Source organism: Heterocephalus glaber, unplaced genomic scaffold, assembly GCF_053883595.1.
Source record: "Heterocephalus glaber isolate CG9 unplaced genomic scaffold, H.glaber_assembly_v1.0 deba00001565, whole genome shotgun sequence".
Taxonomy (NCBI): Eukaryota; Metazoa; Chordata; class Mammalia; order Rodentia; family Bathyergidae; genus Heterocephalus; species Heterocephalus glaber.
The window spans coordinates 374,956-387,094 of NW_028258352.1; the positions used below are offsets into that span (position 1 = coordinate 374,956).

At 40.2% G+C, this 12,139-nt stretch overlaps 1 protein-coding gene and 1 pseudogene across 10 annotated transcripts in view; one reads left to right on the forward strand and one right to left on the reverse strand.

Annotated features, from left to right (window-relative positions):
* Window positions 1-12,139, forward strand: part of LOC101705037 (cytospin-B) — a 394,241-nt gene that overhangs the window by 355,610 nt on the left and 26,492 nt on the right. The window lies entirely within an intron of this gene.
* On the reverse strand, window positions 8,416-11,007 carry LOC101707364 (guanine nucleotide-binding protein-like 3 pseudogene; annotated as a pseudogene).

A 12,139-nucleotide genomic window follows, 5' to 3' on the forward strand; every position in this document is an offset into this window, starting at 1 on the left:
TCCCAAATTCTGGGATTACAGGTGTGTGCCACCAAGCCCCGCCATTCTGTATTGTTTTGCTCCAAATTTCCTGCTAAAGCCTTCAAAAAGCCCCCTCGATGTCCCACTACAGGCAATTTTGTCATCCCTGCCTCCATTCTCCACTTGCCCATGCCTACTCAGCTTTAGGGATTATATGAAGTAAGACTGCCATAGGGGAGCATCACCTCGATTCTCCTCATCCTAATTAAATTGTGCCCCCTGAGATCATCTCTCAGTGCAGCCTTCATTTCTCCTTCAGATTCACTGACACATGTACAAACATCCAGCTATGCGTGTCGCTTTTGGGTGAATGTCTATACCTCACCCCCAGCCATGGACTACATAGGGCACCAGAGCAGGGACTCTCTTTGGTCCCCTGGTTGTCCTGGCACCATCTGTTCATCATAGAATGGCTGCCTGGATCCCCAAGGGAAGACATATTGGAGGGACTGAGCCTCCTGAGGCCATCAGATGCCACCAAGTGCAATGGAAGGAACTTCCTAGAGAGTGGAAAGGGAAAAGAGGCCCCTTTGGGAAGGACAAGGCTCTGGGTTATTTGGATGGACAGGGTCAACTGTCTCCAGACACCTTTTATAAAAACCTTTCTTTATGAAAGAATTGGTTGAATTTGTCTGGACAAGATCGGATGCATCATAGTGCTGTTATCAGGTAGCTCCTTCTAAAAGTGTCTCACCAAATAATGTTACTAGGTTTAGGGTTGCTTGCCTCTCCTTAGATTCCAGGTTCTTCTCATCTTGAACAAAGAATTGAATGAAACAAGCAAAAACCAGTGACAAAGTTTATTTGAAAAAGTAAAAGTGAAGAGTGAGGGAGAAACTGGCTCTGCAGAGCAAGGCTGGGTAAAGTAAAAGGAAAAAGCAAGATAAAAGCACACCCTGGAGGAAGCAGGACAGACTAGCATGAGGAAAGCTACCATAGCAAGCTCTACTCAGCATCTGTGTCCTTTTATACTGTCCATATCTCCAGGAAATCCACTAGAACTTCTACATTTGGGTCCAGGTCCAGGCCACCCTGTTGAAAACCTGCTCAGTTTCTCGGGAGAAGTCCACGAGCAGGGCTTTGGGAACTGTTCTACACACATTTCTGGATTTTGTAATTAACAGGTCACGCCGACTTCCCCAGCCAGTTTTGCCACGCCTAATGTCCCATGTCATACCAGGGATATTTTCAGTGAGTGTGAATTTAAAATCCTCTAAGCCAGGGTTTTGAACCCTTTCCCTCCAACCAAAGTACCCCAGGGTGAACCTCAGGGGTTTCCAAACAGTTTGAAGCTCCATACTACAAGATATTTTTGGAAGTCTTTCCTTTGGAAACCTTAAATACATTTTGAATTTTTCTTTTTTTGAGACAAGGACTCACTATGTAGATCAGGCTGGCCTCAAACTCACAGTGATTCTCCTGCCTCAGCCTCCTAAGTACTGGAATTACAGATGTGAGCCACCATGCCCAGCTGTTTTGAATTTTTAAGGTCTTTATTTCCTTCATAAAATATCAGGGACTATTTCATATAAAAATGATGACTTCACCCCAAAAAAATCTCTGAATAAAACAACATGCCAGAAAGGTGCATCAGAGCATTGCACAGATACTTGTCCTGTGGAGTTGGGAAGCCCAGAGGCAGGGCTCCACTCGGGGTGGTGGGAGCCCAGCTGAAGAAGCCCAGGAAGGGGTGGGCAGGAAGAATCTCAGGTTGTGTAATCACAGCCATCTGGGAGCTGCAAATCAGGTATGGGTGCTAATAGGGTCCTCAGAGCCCTTTCAACATGTCTAAAAGATTGCTTCGGGAACTGGCAATATGGGAAACCAACATTTGATTCCAAGAACATGTACTGGCCTCCTAATCCTGCCAAGATGAGTCAGCCAGGCAGACATGAATCTCATGTCCCCAGGCCATGGAGGGTTTCTTTTCTGCCTCAAACAGTCAGTAGACAATGGAAACCTGTTTTCCAGCAGAAAGCAGACAAGTGGAGCCTGGAGATTTGGCAAATCTCTGTCAGACCCGGTTCCAAGCATCTCCTAGGTCCTGTTTTCAATTTAAAGCAACAGGCAGCTCTCTCTCCAGTGGGAAGTCCAAGGCTGCCTTTCCATGGCAGCAGGGATCCAAGGGCACCTTGCAGCCAAGAAAGAGTCATATGTGAGAGGCTTCATATTTGTTGTCCCTTAATCATCATCATCATGGTCATCGTCATTTTCTCCTTTGAAACTAAAATTCTCAGGATGCCAAACCAGAAACTAAAAGATCCATTTCCTATTACTGTGTAAATCTTGTAGGAAATACCAAAAAAAAAAAAATTTTCTAAAAAATAAACCTTGTCATCACACCAAAACCAGATAATCAAATTAATATCCTTTCAGTATTTTATCAGCACACTTATGTATTAGTCAGGATTAGTTAAGAGACAAGGAATGGATGAAGGAAGATAGAAGAAATACAGATACAGAAAAAGATGACAAGCTAGGCATGGTGGCACATGCCTGTAATCCCAGCACTTGGGAGGCTGAGTCAAGAAGATTGCTGCAAGTTCAAGGCCAGCCTGAGCTACACAGTGAGTTCAAGACCAGCCTGAACTACCCAGCGAGACCCTGTCTCCAAAAAAAAAAAAAAAAGACAAGGAAACTAATTTTGAGGAAACTATAGCTTTAAGAAAATTGCAGCTTTGGGCTGGGGATTTAGCTCAGTGGTGCAGCTGCCTGCCTTGAAAGTGCAAGGTCCTGAGTTCAATCCCCAGTACAAAAAAACAAACAAACCCAGAAAAAAAGAAAATTGCAACTTCAAGACACAATCCACACAGTCTACCCTAGGGGATGCATGCATGCCTTTTACTCCATAGCCTATTTTTTTCCAGGTTCCTTATCCTAAATTGTTTGTTTGTTTTTCGTTTTTTGAGACAGGATCTTGCTAAGTAGTTCAGGCTAGCCTGGAACTCAGGGATCCTCCTGCCTCAGCCTCCTGAGTGCTTGGGATTATAGGCATGCAACAACAGGCCTGCTTTATGAGGTGAGGCTTTTAAGAGGTGATTAGCATCTCGTGAGTGGATTAATATTGTTATCAAGGGTTTGTTTTCATGGTCAGTTCTGGATAAAAAGATAATTTTTCACTTGTAATTCCAGTACTCAAGGCTGAGGCAGGAGGATCAATGGGAGTTTGAGGCTAGCCTGAGCTACATAGTGAGTTCAAAGCCAGCCAGAACTACATAGCAAGATCCTGTCTCAAAAAAATAAAAATAAATAATTTGACCCCTCCCTTCTCTGACTCTCACACTCTTGCTTGGCCTTTCACCTTCCACCATGAGAAGATGTGGCACAGAGCTCCTTACCAGATGCAGGCACCTTGACCCTGGACTTCCTAGTCTACAGAACTGTGAGAAATAATGTCTTTCCTTACAACTCACTCTGTCTGTGATATTCTATTACAGCAGCAGAAAAAGGATTAAGATAAACTGTGATTCAAATCAAGATACTTTGAGAGTGAAGGAAGGGCTTTCTCACACTGGGGCAAAGGTCTGAAACAAGCCTGTTCCAAGTGAGCCAGGATGTAGGATCACCTGGTAGATGATGAATATGGGAGCTGTTTCTGGACTTTTGCTATTAGTATAACATTGTAATTTGGAGGGCCGGGGATTTAGCTCAGTGGTTCTGCCGCCTGCCCCACAAGCGCAAGGACCCAAGTTCAATCCCCAGTACCAAAAAAACAAAAAAACAAAACATTGTAATTTGGGGGGGGGAGGGGTACTGGGAATCAAACTCAGGACCTTGTGGTTGCCAGGCAGGTGCAGTGCTGCTGAACTACTTCCCCAGCCCATTTAAAAAAAATTTTTTTTAATGTTGTCATTAGTAGTGTGCTTGTGTAGAGTTAAGTTCATGTGTGTGTGATTCAAACACACTTGCAGAGCCAAGGATGGATGCTGTAGAGCCCTGATGAGAGCTGCCAGATGCCTCTGTGGGACGGGGTCTCATCGGCATCATGGGAATGTCTATTTTTTCCCCTCAGCTTGCCCACAGAGGGAGTTTATCAGACCTTTGGATTAGGGGAAAAATAGAATCTGAATTTTATCTTCACTTGCATTTTATTATAAATGAGGTTTAATGTGTTTTAAAATTCTAATTTTGCTCCCTTTTGTGTGATTTGCCTCTTTATAGCCTTTCCCTGTATTTCTTTTTTTTTTTTCTTCTTAAATTCTTTTATTGGTACCTTTTAAGTATACAATACATTTACATTTCTCACTGAGACCTTCTACCTTTACATGATGCATCTTGGTTCTTATTTTCTTCCTATTCCTAGCCCTCCCTTCACCCCCTCCACCCTTCCCTATTTACAAAGACTTTGTTTCCATTTTTTCCATTTCTCATTTTTCCTTTCCCTTCTTTCCTTTCCCCTACCCCTCCTACTTCCCCTTCCCCTTTGCCCCTTTTCTTCCTATTTCACATTACCTATTATACCTTTTAGTCCTTATTTACACTTTCAGTTTCTCACACTAGAGAAACTATTCAGTATTAACACCTGTGTCCTGTTTATTTCACTTAAGAGTATCGCCTCGATGTGCATCCATTTAGCTGTAAATGTCTCTAATTTCTCATTTTAAATGGTTGAGTAGTACTCCATTTTATTAAAAAAACACATTTTCTTTATCCAGTCCCCAGTTAATAGGCAATTGGGCTGCTTCCAAGTTTTAGCCATTACAAATTGTGCTGCTATGAATATGGGTGCACATATATCACTGTGGTATGATTCTTTTGATTCTTTGGGGAAGATACCCAGCAGGGGAATAGCTGGGTCAAATGAGACCTCTAGTCCTAGTTCTTTGAGGTATCTCCATACTGATTTCCATAGTGGTTGCACCAGTCGACACTCCTACCAGCAGTGGAGGAGGGTTCCTCTTTCCCTACAGCCCCACCAGCATTTGTTATTGGTTGATTTCTTGATAGCAGCCATTCTTTCTGGAGTAAGGTGGAATGTCAGCATTGTTTTCATTTGCATCTCTCAAATGCCCAGCAATGTTGAACATTTTTTCATATGTTTGTTATCCATTTCTACTTCTTTGTCTGAGAAATGTCTGTTCATTTCAGATGCCCGTTTTTGGATTGGATCTTTAAATTTGGAAGGCCTGATCTTTTTAAGTTCTTTATAGATTGGAGATAGTAGGCCTTTGCCTGAGGAATAGCAGGTGAAGATTTTTTCCCACATTGTACGTTGTGTCTTCACACTGCTGGTGGTTTCTCTTGCTGTGCAGAAGTTTTTTTAATAAGAAGAGATCCCACTTGTTGATTGTTTGTGCTAGTTCACGGGCAACTGAGGTTTTGTTCATAAAATCTTTTCCTACACCAATGTCTTCAAGAGTTCTACCCAACCTCTGCTCCAGCTAGTTCAGCATTTCTATTTTAACATTTAGACCTTTAATCCATTTCAATTTTAGTTGAGTGGATGGCAAAAGATATAGGTCTAGTTTTAATCTTTGTCAAGTTGAAACCCAGCTTTTCCAGCACCGTTTATTAAAGAGGCTATCTTTCCTCCAGTGAGGGTGTGTGGCTCCTTTATTGAAGATGAGATGGCTGAGTGTGTCTAGAGTTGTTTCTGCATTTTCTAATCTGTTCCACTGGTCGTCAGGTCTGTTTGTTTGCCAGTACCATGCTGTTTTTATCACAGTAGCTTTGTAGTATAGCTTCAAGTTGGGGATTGTGATACCCTCTGCCAAATCTCTGTTACCTAGAATTTCTTTTGCTATTCTGGGTCTCTTCTTGTTCCAAATGAATTTTTGGATTGTTTTCTCAAGGTCTGTGAAATATGAAGCTGGGATTTCAATTGGGATTGCATTGAATCTATATAGCAGTTTTGGAAGTATGGCCATTTTCACTATGTTGATCCTTCCTACCCAGGAGCACGGGATGTCTTTCCATTTTCTGATATCATCTTCAATCTCTCTTTTCAGAGTGCTATAGTTTTCAGAGAAGAGGTCTTTGATTTCTTTCATTAGGTTGATTCCTAGGGATTTCAGTTTATTTGGATGCTATTGTGAAAGGAATTGCTTGCCCTATTTCTCTCTCAGTGAGTCTGTTGTTCGTGTAGAGGAAAGATACTGATTTGTGTGTGTTGACCTTGTATCAAGCTGCTCTACTGAATTTGGTTATTAAGTCTAGAAGACTTTTGTTGGCGTTCTTGGGGGCTTCTAATATAGAGTATCATGTCATCTGCAAATAATGACAATTTGACTTCTTCATTTCTTATCTTTATTCCTTTTATTTCTTTCTCTTGTCTAATGGCCATGGCTAATGTTTCCAAAACTATATTGAACAGGAGTGGTGATAGTGGATAATCTTATCTTGTTCCTGATTTTAGCATGAAGGATTTCAGTTTTTGACCATTTAGTATGATATTGGCTGTTGGTTTTTCATAGATGGCTTTTATCAGATTGAGGTAGAGACCATCTATTCCAATTTTTTGAAGGGTTTTATCATAAATGGGTGTTGTATTTTGTTGAATGCTTTTTCTGCATCTGTTGAGATGATCATATGGCTTTGTCCTTGGCTGTATTGATATAGTGTATTACATTGATTGATTTGCATATGTTGAACCATCCCTGCATCCCTGGGATGAATCCCACTTGGTTAGGATGTATGATTTTCTTGATGATCTTCTGCATTTTATTTCCCAGTATCTTATTAAGGATATTTGCATCTATGTTCATTAGTGAGATTGGCTTCTAGTTCTCTTTTTCAGTTGGGTCATTCTCTGCTTTGAGGATCAAGGTGATGCTTGCTTCCAGGAATGAATTTGGGAGTATTGCTTCCCTTTCAATTTCATTGAAGAGTTTAACCAGTAGTGACAGTAGTTCCTCTCTAAATGTCTTGTAGAATTCAGCAGTGAAGCCATCAGGACCTGGGCTTTTTTTAGTTGGTAAGTTTTTAATTACATTTTCAATTTGATTGATTGATATTGAGTTGTTCAGAATTTTTAGGTCTTCTTCGTTCAACTTTGGTAATTCATACATATCTAAGAATCTGTCTATTTCTTCTGTGTTTTCCATCTTATTGGTGTATAGTTTCTGGAAGTAGGTACTGATGATCCTCTGGATTTCTCCTGGGTCCATTGTAATTTCATCCTTTTCATTCCTAATTGCATGGATTTGGGCCTTTTCTTTCTTTTTTCTGATAAGGTTGGCTAAGGGTTGGTCAATTTTGTTGATTCTTTTGAAGAACCAACTCTTGTCTTCATTGATTTTTTTGTATCATTCTCTTAGTCTCCATTGCATTGATTTCTGCTCTGATCTTTATAATTTCCTCCCTTGTATGAGCTTTGGGTTTGTCCTGCTCTTCTTTTTCTAGAAGCTTGAGGTTCAGCATCAGGTTGTTTAATTGGGCTCACTCTGTTTTCCTAATATGAGTATTCACTGCTATGAATTTCCCTCATAAGATTGCTTTCATTGTGTCCCATAGATTCTGATATGTTGTATTGTCATTGTCATTGAATTGAAGGAACTGTCTGATTTCTTCTTTAATTTCCTCTGTGTCCCATTGGGTATTCAGAAGTGTGTTGTTCAATTTCCATGTGTTTATGAAATTTTTGTGTTTTCTTTTGCTATTGATCTCCAATTTCATCACACTATGTTCTGATAATATACAGGGGATAACTTCAATTCCTTTGCACTTACTTAAACATGTTCTATGAGCAAGTATGTGGTCTATTTTGGAGAATGACCCATGTGCAGCTGAAAAGAATGTATACTTTGATTTGGTGGAGTGGAACACTCTATAAACATCTGTTAAGTTCATTTGTTCAAGAGTTCAATTGAGTTCTAGTATTTCATTACTTATTTTTTGTCTAGTTGATCTATCTACTTGTGACAGTGGGGTATTGAGGTCCCCCACTACTATTGTATTAGTACATATATGACTTTTCATGTCCATTAGTATTTGTTTTATATAGTTGGATGCACTAGTGTTTGGTACATATATATTTATGATTGTCATCTCTTCCTCTTGGATTATTCCCTTTACAAGGATGTAGTGTCCTTCTTTGTCTCTCTTAATCAGTGTTGGTTTGAAATCTACTTGATCTGCCAAGAGGATAACTACTCCTGCTTTTTTTCACATTCCCGTTGCATGGAGTATTGTTTTCCACCCTTTAACTTTCAGTCTATGAGTTTCTTTTTGAATTGTGTTTCTTGTATTGCAGCATATTGTTGGATTTTGCTTCTTGACCCATTCTGCCAGTCTGTTTCTTTTTTTTTCTTTATTATTGCTTTAATGTGTAGATGATACATGTTCACAAAATTTATACAGCTTATGCCATACCAAAACTGGCACAATACATACATATAACACTTTAGCAGTTAGCCTGAAATGTCAAGAAAATCCTTATGGAAGGATAAGGTTCTGTTACACATAATCTGTGCTGATGTCATAAGCCATCATCCTCTTTAGTCTTTTCATCCAAGATAATAAAAGATCTTGTAGATGGTTCACCTGCTATAGATTCCTCTGGCAGTGCCTCACTTGTCTCTTCTATAGGGGACATGTCTGACATCCTTTCCTTATCTTCACTGTCCTCTCTTTCCTCCTGTTTCCCCTGTTGCCTCAGTTTTGGCAATTCAGTTATGTCTTTTACCTCCATTATTCCATTTGTCAGGTCGGAAGACCAGAAAAGTATGCTACTGGCTGAAGAAGGGCCCTGGATGGCTTGTATGTTGTGTGCATTGTTCTTTTCCAGTTCTTCCAGATTAAAGCCCCTTTTCACGTCTGCCACAATATCCTCATTAAAATGTGGAGGAGTCCAGAGTGTAGGGGGTTGGCAATAGTAACCTAATGAAGCACCTGTCCACTCAGACCACAGCAATTTGGCAGCATGTTCAACATTTGGACTTCCACCTTTTTGGTGCAGACCTCTTCTTTGAACAAGATTAGTAAAAAATTCCAGAGAATTCTTATAGTCTGGGACATTATATTTTAGAACTACCTGTCTAGCATCAACCTGGGACAGGATGGCACTGGCAGCCTCCAATGGCTTTGCTACCTCAATACTTGCTGGACTCCGCAGAGCAAGTGCAATGGAGGAGTTAAGTGGTAACACAATAAAACATGGACTATCTATGATTGTGATCTGTTTGTCCAAGGGAACAACCTGCATGCTCCTTGTAAGCCCCATGGATATACCAACATTACGTATCCGTTCTTGTTTTAAACTATTAATGATGCTGCTTTTCCCCACATTTGAGAAACCAATCACTCCAACCTGGATAGGCTTGCCCAAAGTCTCTTGAAAACCTCCAAGAAGTTTCAAAAGGCCCTCTTTGCCAAAGCAGACTTTACGTTTGAATGAAACAGCTTTCTTCTTTACCTTGGTTATCTTCTCTCTACCCTTCGGATTTGTAAAGGCTTTGAAAACCACTGTTGGCAATTCTTTCATCAAATAATTGAGCCAATTCTCCAAATTCTCCTTTGGTGCCAGATCTGATTTATTTAGTACGAGTACCAGCTTTTTATGTCCACTCTGGACAATCACCTCTTCTACCTGAGGACACCTGCTGCCAAGAGGATCTCTGGCATCCAATACCTCTAGCAAAATATCTGAGGCCTTGATCACCTTTCTGAGTTCCTGACAATGTACTGTCTTCGGATTCTGTTTGCTCAGCTTGACTTTCTTAGGTTTGCTTTGTCCAAATTCCTCCACAGATTCAACATTAGATGGCTCATTGGCAGGATTAGTTTCAAATTTTCTTTTCTTGTCTTGTTCCTTCTGCCGATCAAGTTTCTGCTGCTGTTTTAATTCTTCAAGCTGCTGTTTTCTTAGCTCAGCTTCCCAAAGAAGAGCCTCCTTAAAGGGAGCACTGTTTGGAATTCCCGGGTCTTTCCTAGGCTTCTTGTGACCCAGTTTTTTGGCTTCCTTCCTCAATTTTTGATGGTGTTTTCGAACCTTTTTAAAAATTTTATACTGTTTATGGCAGGTCATTCATTTACTTGCTTTCTTTAACTTTGGCCGGTTCATGCTGGCTGTGGAAACGGTAGACAAAACACGAGCAGCAGATACAAGGTGACTGTGCTGGCACCACGTGCGAACTGAGGCCCAGGCTATTTTTTTTGATTGGTGAATTGAAACCATTAACATTGATGGTTATAACTGATACATGTTGGCTTATCATTGTCATGACTTTTCTTTTTGTTGGATTCTCCCCCTTTATATTTAATTTCTGGTCACGCCAGATGGGTTCGTTCTGCTGGGCTTCCTGGGGTTGTGATCCTCACTGTCTGTTCCTAGGATATTGTCTAAAAATTTTTGGAGTGCTGGTTTGGTATTCATGAGGTTCCTAAGGTTCACTTTGTAATGAAAGTATCTTATTTCTGCATCAATTTTGAAAGATAGTTTTGCAGGCTACATCAATCTGGGTTGGAGGCTGTTTTCCTTTAGGGCTTGGAATATGTCACTCCAAACTCTTCTTGCCTTGAGGGTTTGTGTTGAGAAGTCTGCTGTGATTCTGATGGGCTTTCCTTTGTACGTGATTTGTTTCTTTTCCCTCACTGCTTGTAGAATTTTGTTCTTCTGTTGGGTTTCTGGAATCTTAACAATTATATGCCTATGTGTAGATTTGCCTGTATTTCTTACTGAGTATTTAGAAACCTCATCTTGGAGCTTTTTGTATACTAAAGAGCTAATATCTGAGATTTGAGTTGCAAATGTTTACCCCAGATGGTTGTTTATCTTTCTCTTTGCTTGTGATGATTTGTTTTTACCATACAGAAGAGTTTTTTTAAATTATTGTTATCTTTTCTTTTATGGCTTTGGATGTTACGTCAAAGCTAGAAAATCCATTCTCAGGGTATAAAGGAGTGTGCCAATGTTTTCTTTTAAAACTTTCACTGTTATGTTTTCCCCTTCAGTGCTGGAGCTGGAAGTCAGGACCTCACACCTACTAAGCAAATGCTCTACCACTGAGCTACACTCCTAGCCCTCATTGCTCTATTTTAAATCCTTGATGCCTTTGGAATTTATCCTCATATATAGATTTATGTACATTTTAATAAATATATTTAATTTCTTCCATATGAATACAAGCTTATTGTTAAAAAGTTAAATGGTATTTAAGGTTTATAACAAAGGGCAGCAGTCTGCTAGCCTATCCCCTACATCTTGTTAGCCATTTTCCAGTCTTTCCAAAGTTTGTTTTGATATTTACTTCCACGTGTCTGAATAGGAATCTTACCCAGGTATGTGTTAATTTTATCAATTTCAACCACACTCAGTTGGTATGTTGTGAGACTTCTTCTCTTCCAGTAGAGTTGAATCACTAATGTCAGTGAGGGGCTGGGGTAGAGCTCAGTGGTGGAGCCACACATGCTACTTTCACAATCTTATTGTTTAAAATAGCCCTGCGACAGGGATCTGCTAATTTTATTGGGCAGGACATGGAAGTGGCAGTAGGAAAACCAAGTACAACATTGGTGGATGGTGAGCCAGGAGTGGTAGACAGGGCCAAACCTCTCAGGCCTTATCAGAAGTAATTGTAGGGGCTGAGGATGATTTAATTGAAAATTTTATTTGATTATGTTATATACTTTTAGCATTATAAAATAAAAATAAATTCTTATTTTATTTTAAAATTTTTATTTATTTTATTTTTTGCATTACTAGAGATCAAGCCCAGACGTACTCTATCACTGAGATACATCCCCAGCCCTTTTTATTTTGAGATGGGTCTCAGTTGCCCAACTGGGCTTAAACTTACCATCCTCCTGCCACAGCTTCCCAACTAGCTGGGCGTACAGGCATGTGCAGCTATGTCTGGCATAATTTACATTTTAAAACAATCTGTTTGGAACCCATGCTTAAAAGTGGTTGTAGAAGAACAGAGTGTAATAATAAAATAAAAGCTCATTAGGAGGCCATTGCAATAGTTTGGATAAGAGGCTAGGAACTTGGGGTTGTAGCAGGGGAGATGGAGTAGCTGTGAGGAGTGAAAGACAGGAATTGAGGCGTGTGGACCTGTGTGTAGGGAGTGGGCTGAGGATTTAGTGCTGCTGCTGAAATGGAGAAGAGAGTGGGGAAGGTAGAGTCAGGTGTGAGACAGTGCCTTCTTTCATTTTCTGTTGCTAAAACTGAATGCCTGAG